The sequence below is a fragment of the Hylobates moloch genome, unplaced genomic scaffold (genome assembly GCF_009828535.3).
Source record: "Hylobates moloch isolate HMO894 unplaced genomic scaffold, HMol_V3 SCAFFOLD_6, whole genome shotgun sequence".
NCBI classification, from domain to species: Eukaryota; Metazoa; Chordata; class Mammalia; order Primates; family Hylobatidae; genus Hylobates; species Hylobates moloch.
This window is the reverse complement of record NW_026652281.1, coordinates 36,172,873-36,186,922: the sequence shown is the minus strand read 5'-3', so window position 1 is coordinate 36,186,922 and position 14,050 is coordinate 36,172,873. Positions and strand designations below refer to the sequence as shown.

At 41.6% G+C, this 14,050-nt stretch overlaps 1 long non-coding RNA gene across 1 annotated transcript in view; it reads right to left on the bottom strand.

Moving 5' to 3' along the window:
- LOC131383857 (uncharacterized) overlaps positions 1-14,050 on the bottom strand; it is a 97,110-nt gene extending 83,060 nt beyond the window's left edge. The window contains exon 1 of the long non-coding RNA XR_009214251.1: positions 13,963-14,050. This is a non-coding gene — a long non-coding RNA (uncharacterized LOC131383857). The remainder of the gene's footprint in view (positions 1-13,962) is intronic.

Sequence of the window (14,050 nt, the reverse complement as noted above, 5' to 3'; positions counted from 1 at the left end):
TCACTCACTCTCAGTATGTGTGAGCAGGCCTCTTTGAACATGGGATGCTCACTTCATGTGAAAAGCTAGAGATGAAAGCTTTGACTGTGCAAACTGATTATTTTAATTAAGTCCCATGAGACTTGATGCAGAACGCTTTGCAGAGGTTGAAAATAGCCTGTATCTGGGTTCCCAGATGTGCACTGAGACCCAGGGAAGATATTTAAATCCTGACAGCAGCTTTCATGTTGGCTTGTCTAGAGAGACCGATCGACAGCCTGACTTGTCCTTTGTGGCGACTGAGAAGCACCTGAGGGATAGAGCAGGAGAGAAAGCTTTTATACCTACTACTGTTCCCCTACTGCCTCCACTACGCCAAAAGAAAATTATATTCCCCGTGCGGTAGCAGCGTATCATTAAGGGATGGTAATCACCATGGTAACAAAGGATAATCTGCTATGAGCAAATGGAAAAAGAAAGAAAAGCATTGGGTCAGGGCTTGCTACACCCACATTAGCTCAAAATGCTCCCAATTTAAAGTAATATGGAAAAGAAATATATTTTCTAGACTGGCAGCTGGACCAAATTTTAGAATCATTATGTCCTAAAAGTGAAAGGAAACTTACAGAATGACTAAGGGCTGCAACTAAATGCCTGCAAGGTCAGCATATCAGGTAAATATTCAGGCCAAAGATACCACTCTGATGGTGGAGGGAACAGGTGCAGGGGTGGGTGTGGAAGTGGGGCTGGGCTCTGAGAGACAGGGCAGCAGAGTCTGCAGCTGCAGCTGATAGGAGCCACAGGAGAGGCTGGCCCTCTGATGTCAGATCGTGTGCCTTCTCAAAGATAGCTGAGAATGCAGATTTTTGTATGAAGTATCTCAAGTTTGACTACTAATTGAAGCTAATTTAAAGCAGGTTAACTAAAACACATCTGTGAACTCCCAATTTACAACATTTGATTAAATGCACATGCTCATTCATTTTTTTTTAAACCTTGATACTGAGGTCCAGAAAAGTTGTGATGCATGTCACACAGTCAATTCATGAGCAAGTTAGGCCTCTGGGTTCTGGACTCCCACTGCTGTGCTCCTTCCCTCCTAGAAGGTGGTGGTGACACTCCACCTTAGCTCCAAGGGCCTCATTTCCACTTTAATTGGTACATAAACTCCATTAGCTAATTAGGCTTTCCTATGGGTAAAAATTTAGAAACCATAAAGAGGAAAGAGGCGTGTTTATTTCATTAAAGATCGTACAAAGAAGTGAGCTGTGTGGGGTCAGCACCAAGAGCTCGATAGTGCCAGAGCCAGCACTGCAGCTGGACTCAGCCTGGTCTCTCCGTGAGACCTCAAGCTTCACATTCTCCTCATCTGCAAAGAAAGGAGGGTTGTACCCGTGCAGACCTGAGTAGTACATTGTGCTGTCTTCTGTAGACAACAGTAACTGCCCTGCATGAGGACAGGCACTCTGTGCCACTTGGTCATCATGGCAGGAGGCTGCTGGCAGAGCTTCACCTGGTTTCCACTGCCAGTCCCTTATGCCCAGTGGCATTGATTTTGCAAGACAGAGTGGTGGGCTGGCATCAGCCCTCTGTGGGCCAGAGGAAGGGGTTCTAAACATTGTAGATGGAAAAGAACTAAATATTCATGGAAGTCAAGCAGCCACCAGGAGGGTTGGTGTGGGCCATAACGCTATGAACAGCTGCCAGTGTTCTCTCCTGAAGTCCCCTGCCCTACCATGACCCCAAGACCACAAAAGCTCTGGAACCTGAGTCTGCCTCATTCACATATTAGATGACTCATGGGCTAGACTATGCAAACAGTTGCATCAGTGCCTCTTCCAAATGCTTGGAAGAGTCTATATTCCCACTCTTGCTCTTTTTTTGTGAAGCCACATCTAGATCCAGCATGCTCCTCTGCTGAAATGGGCTTTCTTTCCTGCAGTCCTGCGACATTCTCCCAGGTTCACAGGAACCACAGTAAGGTAAGAAGAAGCACACTTGTTCGCTGTCAACATTTATTTTTCTTTTTTAAATCATCAAATTAATTTAAATTGTTTTACTTTTAATAGGGAAAAAGCACAGTGAAAAAAAAATCCACACAATTTTAAAGGGCATGTGGTAGATTAAAAAAAGACAGCTCCCCTTCTACTCTTCTACTCCTGACCTCCCACACTCCCATTTCCTTCCTCCCAGACATACATAGCAATCAGTTTCTTGTATGTCCTTCTAGAGATATTCAACACATATTTTCATATCATTGCTTTTGTTTTCACCACAAATTGCAGTATGCTATATGCTGTTCCAAACCTTACTTTTTCACTTACTACACCTTGAAGATAGTGCCATATTATTACATGCAGCTCTGTCTTTTTTTTTTAAACATAAAACATGCTGTTATTCCACTGGATGGATAATAGCAATTTATATGAACAGTCCCATATTGATAGACAATTAGGTTTCTAATCTCTTGCAATTTTGATAATGAAATAAATTCTATGTGCAGGTAAAGTATATCTACTGATGAGTTTCTAAAAGTAGGATTACTAGATCAAAGGATTTGGGCATTTTTAATTTTGAAAAATCATCTCAAAATGCTCTCCACTGAGATTTTACCAATTTATAGTCCCATCAACTCTACATGAGTACTCATTTCTCTCGAACATTGCCAACACCAAATAATTTCAAAATCTTTGATCTTTGATAATCTGATAGGTGAAAACTGATGCTTATATTCTTACTTTACATTTCACTTACAATGACGAAATTGAGTTTCATGTGTTTAAAAGTCATTTATTCTATATTTCCTTTTATGTGCATTGTCTGCTTATATTTTTTGTTTTTTGTCCATTTTTCTAATAGGGTTTGTAGGAATTTTTTTTTTTTTTTTTTGAGTCAGAGTCTCACACTGTTGCTGAGGCCGGAGTGCGGTGGCACAATCACAGCTTACTGTACCCTCAACCTTGCAGGCTTAGGTGATACTCCCACTTCAGCCTCCCAGGTAGCTGGAGCTACAAGCAGGTACCACTACACCCAGCTAATTTCTTGTTTTTTTATTTGTTTTTTGTTTTTTGGGTTTTTTTGTAGAGACAGGGTTTTGCCATGTTGCTCAGGCTGGTCTCAAGCTCCTGGGCTCAAGTAATTTGCTCACCTCAGCCTTCCAAAGTGCTGGGATTGCAGGCATAAGCCACTGCATGGGGCCTAGAAATTCTTTCTTAAAAATTTTTTTTAGAGACAGTCTTGCTCTGTTACCCAGGCTGGAGTGCAGTGACACAATCATAGCTCTCACTGCAGCCTTGAACTCCTGGGCTCAAGTTATCTTCCTAACTCAGCCTTCCAAATACTTAGGACTACAGGCATGTGCTACGACATCCACGTAATTAAAAAAAAAAAATTTTAGAGATGGGGTCTTGCTTTGTTGCTCAGGCTAGTCTCGAACTCCTGGCCTCAACCAATCCTCCCACCATGGGAAATTCTGTACATATTCTTTGTCAAGTGTTTTTTTTGTTTGTTTGCTTTTTGTTTTTTTAGCATTTCATTTCCTTGGGTCGGAAAGAACAAAACTGAGGGCCAGGCTTGCCATTAGAATAAAGGCTTACAGTGGACTGTGTGTCACTCTCTGTGAGCTCCTGCTGGTTTCCTGTGAGAACATAGGAGAGGGCCAATGGAAAATCAACTTCTTTATAGCCACTTGGGGGTTCCCAGATACAGGAAGACGTAATAAATTATTATTTTAATGCACCTCAAAGTCTATACGCAGCTTTCTGCATTGAAGACCTTTAAGGTTGTGATGCTGCTTATTAAGACTCACACCTTTACATGTGAAGGAAATAAGCAATTAAGGCATTAAGGTAATTAGAAGACCCTTGTGACTGATTCCTCAGGATCTGGGCCACACTAATGAAGAGGCAGTCATAGAGCCCCAAAGCACTAAGAGACTAGGCCGGCTCAAGCAATGGTGGCAATTACAGTAGCAAATGCTTTGGAGAAGCCTGTTGTTGGTACTTTTGTATATGACATCTTTGCTATACAGAAAAAAAAATTTTGTATGCAACATGTTAATGTTTGGGGGCTTTGTTAGGTTTTGCTTTCACAGCCAAGCTTAGAGTCATTTTCCCTGTAATGAAATCATTAAGGTATTTCTCATATGTTTTCTTTAATTAAATTTATAGTTCTATTTATTATATCCAAATTTTTGGCCCATGTAGAACATACTCTGGTGTAAGGTAAGAGATACAGGAATCCAAAAACCATTTTTCTAGTTGGCTTACCAGTTATCCCAGTGGTTTCTCCACTTCCTTTATCATATGTGAAATTATTCTTTTTTTTTTTTTTTTTCGAGACAGGGTCTTGCTGTATCACCCAGGCTGAAGTGCGGTGGCGCCATCATGGCTCAACACAGCCTTGACCTCCTGGACTCAAGCAATTCTCCTACCTCAGGCTTTATTACTTTTATTTGTAGAGACAGTGATATGGTTTGGCTGTGTCCCCACCCAAATCTTGTCTTGAATTGTAGCTCCCATACTTCCCATACGTTGTGGGAGGTACCCAGTGGGAAACAACTGAATCATGAGGGCGTTTCCTATATACTGTTCTCTTGGTAGTGAATAAGATAAAAAACATTTTATTACGAAGCTCGTATTGATACATTGTTTGTAATTCCCTTTTGTGATATTTCTGATAGGTTTTGTCATCAGTGCTATTCTGTATGTGCAAAATAATGTAGAGGCTTTGCTTCTTTCCTCTACACTTCTGGATGCTTTAAACAACATGAAGATTTTGAAAACTTTATTGACTTAAACTGAAAATATCTGGTCTGGTGGTTTTTTCAGAATGAATTATTTAATAATTTTTTTCAATTTGTATCTGTAGTTGATCTTTTGAAATTTTGCTATCTCTTTTACGATCATTATTGGTCATTCATATTTGCCCAGAAATTGTCCCTTTCATACAAGGTTTCAATTCATTTTTCACGGAGAAGAGAGAAATAATAAATTTCCTCTGGGTATTTGTCTATTTCCCCCACAGTATTTCTGATTCTGTGTATTTGTGTTTTGTTCTCATAGTTATTTGAATAGCTAGAGGGTCATCTTTTTTAAAAAAATTAAAATGAGCTCAAAAATTTATTACTTCTCTACCACTTTTCTATTTTCCGAAGTATTCATTTCACTTTATTTTTAGAGTAAATTTTTCTTGTTAATACTGGATTAGGTATGGCAGAAGCAGGCCTCCACCAAATTTGCCAATTCTTTCTCTGCAGTGACTATTCTCTGTTTTATCCCCATGGCCCAATCTAGTCCAGATTCTTATTTCATTAGTATTGTTAGCAGTGGCAAATCCATACAGGTCTGCAGCAACAATTTTTGCCTCCTCAGAAGAACAAATTCAACCAAAAGGGCATAAGGCAGAGTGAGAAACTGAGGCAAGTTTTAGAGCAGGAGTGAAAGTTTATTAAAAAGCTTTAGAGCAGGAATGAAAGGAAGTAAAGTACACTTGGAAGAGGACCAAGTGGGTGACTTGAGAGTCAAGTGTGCGGTCTGACATTTGACTTGAGGTTTTACATGTTGGCATGCTTCCTGGGTCTTGCATTACTTCTCCCCTGATTCTATCCTTGGGGTGGGCTGTCCACATGTGCAGTGGCCTGCTAGCACTTGAGAGGGGCCACATGCACTGTGTGTTTAGTGGAGTTGTATGCATGCTCACTTGAGGCCTTCTTCCCTTACCAGTCAAGTGTTTTTAGAAGGTCATATACCTGTTAAACTCCGTCATTTTGCCCCTAGTGTGCATACTCAAGCCCACTTGCCCAACTCCTGAGATTTTATCAGAAAGTCACTGATCACCAGTTTCAGGTTTTTTCTATCTATTGGTAGATTGCCTTTCCCTGGTGCTGGCTGCAACCAATTATTATTTTAGAGAAGCAGTGTAACAACCGCCTGACCATCACTGATGGTTGTCTGGCATTCCTGGTGGGGTGGAGGTGGAGCCCTCTCCTGTCCTGCTCATGTCTAACTAGCTACAAACTTTAACAGTATAAATTAGCCACCACCTGCAAACTCTGCCTTAGGATAGTAAAGAGTATTTTAGCAAAAATATGCCTCCTGAAAACACTTGGGAGTTAAGATCAACCCACCTAGCCGGGGAATTAAATGGACTAAGTGATGGATATGATAATATTGGCCTATAAGAAGTCTATAAGACGCAGAAGTTCAGGATAATGTTCATACTACTGCTGAGTCAGGCAGGAGGTTGTTGACGAGACTTTGAAGCCTTGACATAGGGAGGATTTTAGAGTATAAGGGCCCCCTTACTTTAATTCAGAGCTCACAACTTTGGCTACACATTAGAATCACCTGGGGAGTTTAGAAAAATCCTGATTCTGAAGCCATACCACAGTCCAATTAATCAGAATCTCTAGTGGTGGGACCCAGACACCAGTCTATTTTTATAGTTCCCCAGGTGAATACAGTGTTCAGCCAAGAGTGAGGATAATTACTTTCGTCTGCTTCATTATTGGTAGGTACACCTGAGCTGGCTCTGCCTTCTTCAACTCACAGCTGCTGTGCTGTGCATCCCATTCCACCCCACCTCCACCCCCAACCCACGTAGCTCAAGATTTTTTGTCAAAGACCCAAGTAAAAATATTTTTATGTGACCCAGTACATTCAAATGCAAATAAATTTGTATTTATAACTGGAACAAAAGTTAAAATCAACCTTACTTTGTATAAAGCATTCTGGTGGTTTTTAATTCTACTCTATTTCATTCCAATAAAGATAATAATAATAATCGGGACACAAGCCACTACACAGGTTCCTTGACCACTAACTGGTCATGACCAACAGTTTGAAAACACAGCTGTAGACTATCTTTTAGGTTACATTCTCCTCCTTTCTTAGCCCTCTTTATTGGACACTTCTCCACTGAAGTCTTGGACATCTAACTCATAGTAATCACAGTAGCCCATTGTTAAAAAGGACTCGTTATGCACCAAGTACCTAGTCAACCCACTGTAAGGGAGAAAAAGTAGTATCTTCTTCTTCCCCATTGCTAGGTTCATGGCTGAGACCCTGTAAACCAAAAATCAAATTTCAAGTCCCTCAACTTACTGAATGGGCCCCCTCTCAGCCCAGGGGACCCAACTAAACCTGAAAAACTAGTTCAGACCATGCCGGAAAAGTGAGAGCCACACATGCCTCATACTCTCTTTCCTTTGGAGTGCAGGCACACAACTGACCAGCATTAACATTAAAATAGAGATAGAGATCCTAAGACTGACAGAACATACTCTTTGTGGCAGTAAGATATTAAATTCCAACCTGACTCTAGTTTAGCATCACATGACAGATAGCAGTGCCATAAAAGAAACCAAAGTATTTTACCCCAAAATACATTTATCTGACATCATTTGAAAAGGCTCTACAATGCCATCTCTTGTGGGGGAAATTTCCATTCTATAGAGAATTCCCTTTTCTTTGCTTATCTTTTTCTGATCCTTTTTCAGCCAATCAAGAGCTGAGAGCCTAGCACCTTTTAAGAGTATGAATAGGAAACATTTGCCATCTATTGCCTCTCGTGGGGAGCCATCTGTAAGATGGTCATCTACATAATAAGAACTTTGGTCTCCACACCCCTGACGCTAACCCAGACACTTCTTTCCATTGATCCCAGGTCTTTAGATAATAACTTAACTGTTTCAACCAATTGCCAATCAGAAAATCTTTGAATCCACCTATAACCTGTAAGGCCCTACCTACCTTCCAATTGTCCTGCCTTTCCAGACAACACCAATGTATGCTTCACCTGTACTGATTGATGTCTTATCTCTCCCTAAAATATATAAAACCAAGCTGTAACCCAACCACCTTGGGCACATGTTCTCAGGATCTCCTGAGACTGTGTCATGGATCATCATCTATAATCTTGGCCGAATAAACTTCTAAATTGAGACCTGTCTCAGATACTTTTTGGTTTATATATCCTTAGGAAAAAATACAAATTAGCAAGGGAAAAGCATAACAAATTTATTTTATATAAGCTTTATGTACCACAGGAGCCTTCAGAAATAAAAACCCAGAGACTCAGGAAAAACTGTGTATCCTTATGGACAGTTGTGCAGAAGTATGACTGGAGTACAAAAAGGTATGATCTAATGGTAATAAACTGAGAGGAACTCTAGGCCCATGATACGGTTTGGCCAGGGATATGGTAGCCAGGGATATGTGTCCCTGGCTAATGTTGAATTGTAATCCCCAGAGTTGGAGGTGGGGCCTTATGGGAGGTGATTGGATTATGAGGGTGGTTTCTAATGGTTTAGGACCATCCTCCTAGTGCTGTCCCATGATAGAGTTCTCACAAGATCTGATTGTTTAAAAGTGTGTAGCACCTCCTGCTTCACTCTCTTCCTCCTGCTCCAGCCATATAGGACTTCCCAGGTTCCCCTTCCCCTTCTACCATAATTGTAAGTTTCCAGAGGCCCCTCCAGCCATGCTTCCTGTACAGCCTGAGGAACTCTGAGCCAATTAAAACTATTTTCTTTATAAATTACCCAGTCTCAGGTAGTTCTTTAGAGCAATACAGAAAATTGGCAGACACCTGAAAATGTGGAAGCGACTTTGGAACTGGGTAATGGAAAGAGGTTGGAACAGTTTGGAGGGCTCAAAAGAAGACAGAAATTTTGGAACTTCCTACAGACTTGTTAAATTGTTGTGACCCAAATGCTGGTAGTGATATGGACAATGAAGTTCAAGCTGAGGAGGTCTCAGATTGAGATGAGGAACTTATCAGGAACAGGAGCAAAGGTCACTCTTGTTATGCTTTAGCAAAGAGACAGGCAGCATCTCCTGCTCTAGTGATATGTGAAACTTTGAACTTGAGAGAGATGATTTAGGGTATCTGGCAGAAAAAATTTCGAAGCAGCAAAGCATTCAAGAGGTGGCCTGTCTACTTCTAACAGCATATGCTTATATTTGTGAGCAAAGAGGTTATCTGAAACTGAAACTTATATTTAAAAAGGAAGCAGAGCATAAAAGCTTGGAAAATTTGCAGCCAGGCCATGTGGTGGAAAGGAAAAATCCATTTTCTGAGGAGGAATTCAAGTTGGCTGCAGAAATTCAAACAAGTAAAGAGGAGCTGAATGTTAGTAGTCAAGACAATGGAGCAAATGCCTCCAAGGCATTTCAGAGACCTTTGTGGCAGCCCCTCCCATCACAGGCCCAGAGGCCTAGAAGGGAAGAATGGTTTCATGGGCTTGGCCCAGGGCCCTGCGGCTCTGCACAATCTCAGGACACTGCTCCCTGCGTCCCAGCCACATAAGCTCCAGTTGTAGCTAAAAGGGCCCCAGATATGTCAGGCCACTGCTCCAGAGGGCATGACCCATAAGCCTTGGTAGCTTTCACATGGCATTAAGCCTGCTGGTGCACAGAGGGCAAGAGTTGAGACAGGGAGCCTCTGCCTAGATTTCAGAGGATGTATGGAAATGCCCGTATGTCCAGGCAGAAGTCTGCTGCAGGGGCGCAGCCCTCATGAAGAACCTCAGCAAGGGCAGTGCAGACAGGAAATGTGGGGTTGGAGTCCCCACACAGAGTCCCCACTGGGGCACTGCCTCGTGGAGCTATGAGAAGACGGCCACAGTCCTCCAGACCCCAGAATGGTAGATCCACCAACAGCTTGCACTGTGTGCCTGGAAAAGCCACAGGCCCTCAATGCCAGCCTGTGAAAGCAGCTGATGGCTCTGTACCCTGCAAAGCCACAGGAGCAGAGATGCCCAAGGCCTTGGGAGCCCAGCCCTTGCATCAGTGTTGCTTGGAAGTGAGATATGGAGTCAAAGAACATTATTTTAGAGTTTTAAGATTTAATTACTACCCTGCTGGGTTTCAGACTTGCATGGGGCCTGTAGCCCCTTTGTTTTGGATGATTTCTCCCTTTTGGAATGGGAACATTTAGCCAATGCCTGTACCCCATTGTTTCTTGGAAATAACTAACTGGTTTTGATTTTACAGGCTCATAGGCAGAATGGACTTGCTTTATCTCAGATCAGAGTTTGGACTGTGGACTTTTGAGTTAATGCTGGAATGAGTTAAGATTTTGGAAGACTGTTGGGAAGGCATCATTGTCTTTTGAAATGTGAGAAAGCCATGAGATTTAGGAGGGGCCAGGGGCAGAATCATATGGTTTTGTTCTGTGTCCCTACTCATATTTTATGTTGAATGGTAATCCCCAATGTTGGGGAAAGGACCTGGTGGAAGGTGATTGAGTCATAGGGGTGGATTTCCCCCTTGCTGTTCTTGTGAGAGTGAGTCAGCTCTCACGAGATTTGGTTGTTTGAAAATGTATAGCACTTCACCCTTCTCTCTCTCTGTCTCTCTGTCTCCTGCCAGCCATGTGAAGACATGCTTGCTTCCCTTTGCCTTCCACCATGACTGTAAGTTTCCTGAGTCCTCCACAGTTATGTCTCCTGCACAGCCTGTGGAACTGTGAGCCAATTAAACCTCTTTTCTTTATAAATTACCCAGTCTTAATTGGTTATTTATAGCAGTGTGAGAATGGACTAATACAGGGGAGTGTTAGGAAGGCATGATTGTGTTTTGAAATGTCAGAAGGACATGAGATTTGGGAGGGGCAGGGGCAGAATGATATAGTTTAGATTTGTGTCCCTGCCCAAATCTTATGTCACATTGTAATCCCCAATGTTGGAGGAAGACCTGGTGGGAGGTAATTGGATCAGGGGGATGGATATTTCCCTTGCTGACTAATACACATTGTGAATGCATTCTCTTCCCAGGGGACACCATGGAAATAGAAACAAGCAAAGTATAACAGTTTTTTATCCTGAGACGGAGACTACATCTTGGAGGAAACAAAAGACCAGAATGAGATTTTCAGATGCTGGGAGGGGACACTGATGTTTACATCACAGAATTTGATGTGATGTAAACACACATACATCACAGGGTGTGATGTCAACATACATACATCATAGAGTGTGATGTAAACACACATACATACATACATCATAGGGCATAGGGTGTAATGTAAACATACATACATACATACATCATACAGCTGCCATAGGAATTAGTGCCTCTTCAGTAGAAATGAGGCTGCTTCCAAAAAAAAAATCCACAAGTTCTTTCATCTCCCTCTCTTCTCTCATTCTCTCTCTCTAAAAGATGGGGTCTTGCTCTGTTACCTAGGTTGGAGTGCAGTGGTGTGATCATATCTCATTGCAGCCTCAAATTCCTGGGCTCCAGCAATCCTCTCACCTCGGTTTCCCAAATAGCTTGGACTATAGGTGTGCACAACCATGCCCGTCTCTAATCTCTTCACTGGATTTACTGAAGAAAGCGGCTGGATGTGCACTCCGCAGCGGCTTCTTCCAGCTCTAAAGCAAAGTATTCTATGAGGAACGTGGTGTTCTAAAGGCTGATCATAAGGCAGTTTGGAATGATGGAAAAATAGACAAAGGGAACTCAGAAAAGTAGGTATTTGTTGAGCATTAACTATGTGCCAGACATGCTGCCTCCTGAAAATAGTTAATTTTTTATTTAATAGGTAATAAATAGCTATAGATATTTCCTTCAAGGATGTCTGGAAGAATGGAATAATGGTTAAGAGTATGGGCTCTGCTTACCTTCAGCTCCCTGCTATCAGCTTCATGACTTTAAGCAAATTACTTAGTGTCTCTGTTTATAGACTGCCTCAATATTCTAGTACGTAAAGTGGGAAAAGTCATATTCTAGTCTCCGGGGTTAGAGTGAGGGTTAGATAAGGTAATGCATATAAAGCAAATGCAGTATCAGGGCTCAGAACATGATACTTCAAAATATGGCACCTTGGTCTACTGAGCATTGTAAGCTGAAGGAAACTGAGAAAACATCAGAAGCAGGAAGGTTACTCTTTGACCTTCTTCTGCATTTCTTCCCTGAAGAAGGCCATAAAAGAATTTTCTGACTAATGTCACCTGAACGTAGTTTGTTAGACCCTCACTCCAGAGGTATACTGCTCTATACCCAGAGATCAAAAAGAATCTGTACAAACAGGCTGTATTTGTCTGTTCTCAAATTGCTATAAAGAACTACCTGAAAGAGGGTAGTTTATATATAGGAAAAAGATTTAACTGGCTCATGGTTCTTCAGGTTGTACAGGAAGCATGGCTAATGATCCCCCAGGAAACTTACAGTCACAGCAGAAGGTGAAGAAGAAGCCGGCACGTTTTACATGGCTAGAGCAGGAGGAAGAGAGCAAAGGGGGAGGTGCTACATACTTTTTAACAACCAGATCTTGTGAGAACTCTTATCACAAGAAAGCACTAGGGGGATGGTGCTAAACCAATAGGAACCACCCCCATGATCCAATCACCCTCCACCAGGTCCTTTCCCCAATATTGGGGATTACAATTCAACATGAAATATGAGCGGTGACACAGAACAAAACCATATGATTCTGCCCCTGGCCCCTCCTAAATCTCATGGCTTTCTCACATTTCAAAAGACAATCATGCCTTCCCAACAGTCTCCCAAAATCTTAACTCATTCCAGCATTAACTCAAAAGTCTACAGTCCAAAGTCTCATCTGAGACAAAGCAAGTGCCTTCTGTTTAGGGGCCTGTAAAATCAAAACCAGTTAGTTACTTCCAAGATATTTACAATTTCCAAGTTTTGAAAAAACCTTACAATTATGGTAGAAGGGGAAGGGGAACCTGGCAAATCCTACATGGCTGGAGCAGGAGAAAGAGAGTGAAGGAGGAGGTGCTACACTCTTAAACAACCAGGTCTTGTGAGAACTCTATCATGGGACAGCACTATGGGGATGGCTAAACCATTAGAAATCACCTTATGATCCAATCACTTCCCACCAGACCCCTCTTCCAACACTGGGGATACAATTCTATGTGAGATTCAGGCAGGGACACAGAGCCAAACCATATCATTTGTGACTGTGGAAGTCACAAACCCCACTCTAGGCATGGATGTTCGAGCCTGCATCTTAAAATTCCACCTGCTAGCTTCCCTTTTTTTTGGCCTAAATTGTGACTTTTGTTGAAACCTTGAGAGTTGATATCAGCCATTTACACATATGGCTGGATAAAGGAAACAAGAGTGAAGTTTAAGAAGAGATTTAGAGATAAAACAGTATCACTAAGGTAGGTGAAAGGAAATACAACATAACACAAGGACATGCCATGTTTAGAAACCAACTTACCCAGGATATATTCTGCCTTCAGACACTTGCCTTGTTTACATCATCCTGCTCTGTCCTAGGCTCACTCACACATAGGTAGGTGCTGCAGGAGAAATCCTCTGATTCTCTGTGGCTACTGTATATCCCTGCTAGGTATTCAGCAGTCTGTCTATCCAGGTTCTAGGTAAATGTCCTTTGTTTTTCTTTTTTGTGCTGTCTCAGTGAGAGCAAGGGGCAGTATGCAGAAGCTGCCTCCATTTTATGTCACAGCAGACATTTCTTTAACACCTACTATGATTAGATCATGGTGCTAGGGCAGAGAGGATAAATCATGATCTAGCCCTGGCATCACCTTTAGGATCCAACCCATGGATCAGCTCACTGTGAAGTCTAAATATTGCTCATCTATAGACTAATATCAGAAAGATTGGAAGAGATTTTTATCTGTAAAGATATTTATACTTTCTACTGGTAATTTTCATGGTATGAAATGCAGAAATAATCATTTTACAAAGGCCATGGTGTCTTTTATATTTCTCTCCCATGTCTCAAGACTGAGAAGATTTAGTCTTTAACATGAAACAAATATCAGAATCAGTTAAATAAACATAAAACAGTAATCAAATGAATACATTTTGTTAACTGGAAAAATCCATTGCATGTGACTTATTAAAATCCCTTTATGATACTTGAAAAATGCTGAATGAAAATCACTTTACTATTTTTGAATAAAGACTTTCTAGTGTAAGAAGACTGAAAAAAATGAAATGTGAGATTCCATGAGAACGTTTCCATGTTCATACTCACTGTGAAGTGCACTGGGCTCTTTTGCTCTTTGGTTTCTTAGCTCTTTGGGGCTGTTTTTAACCACCAGCTCTTTTCCTTTTCCTGTCAA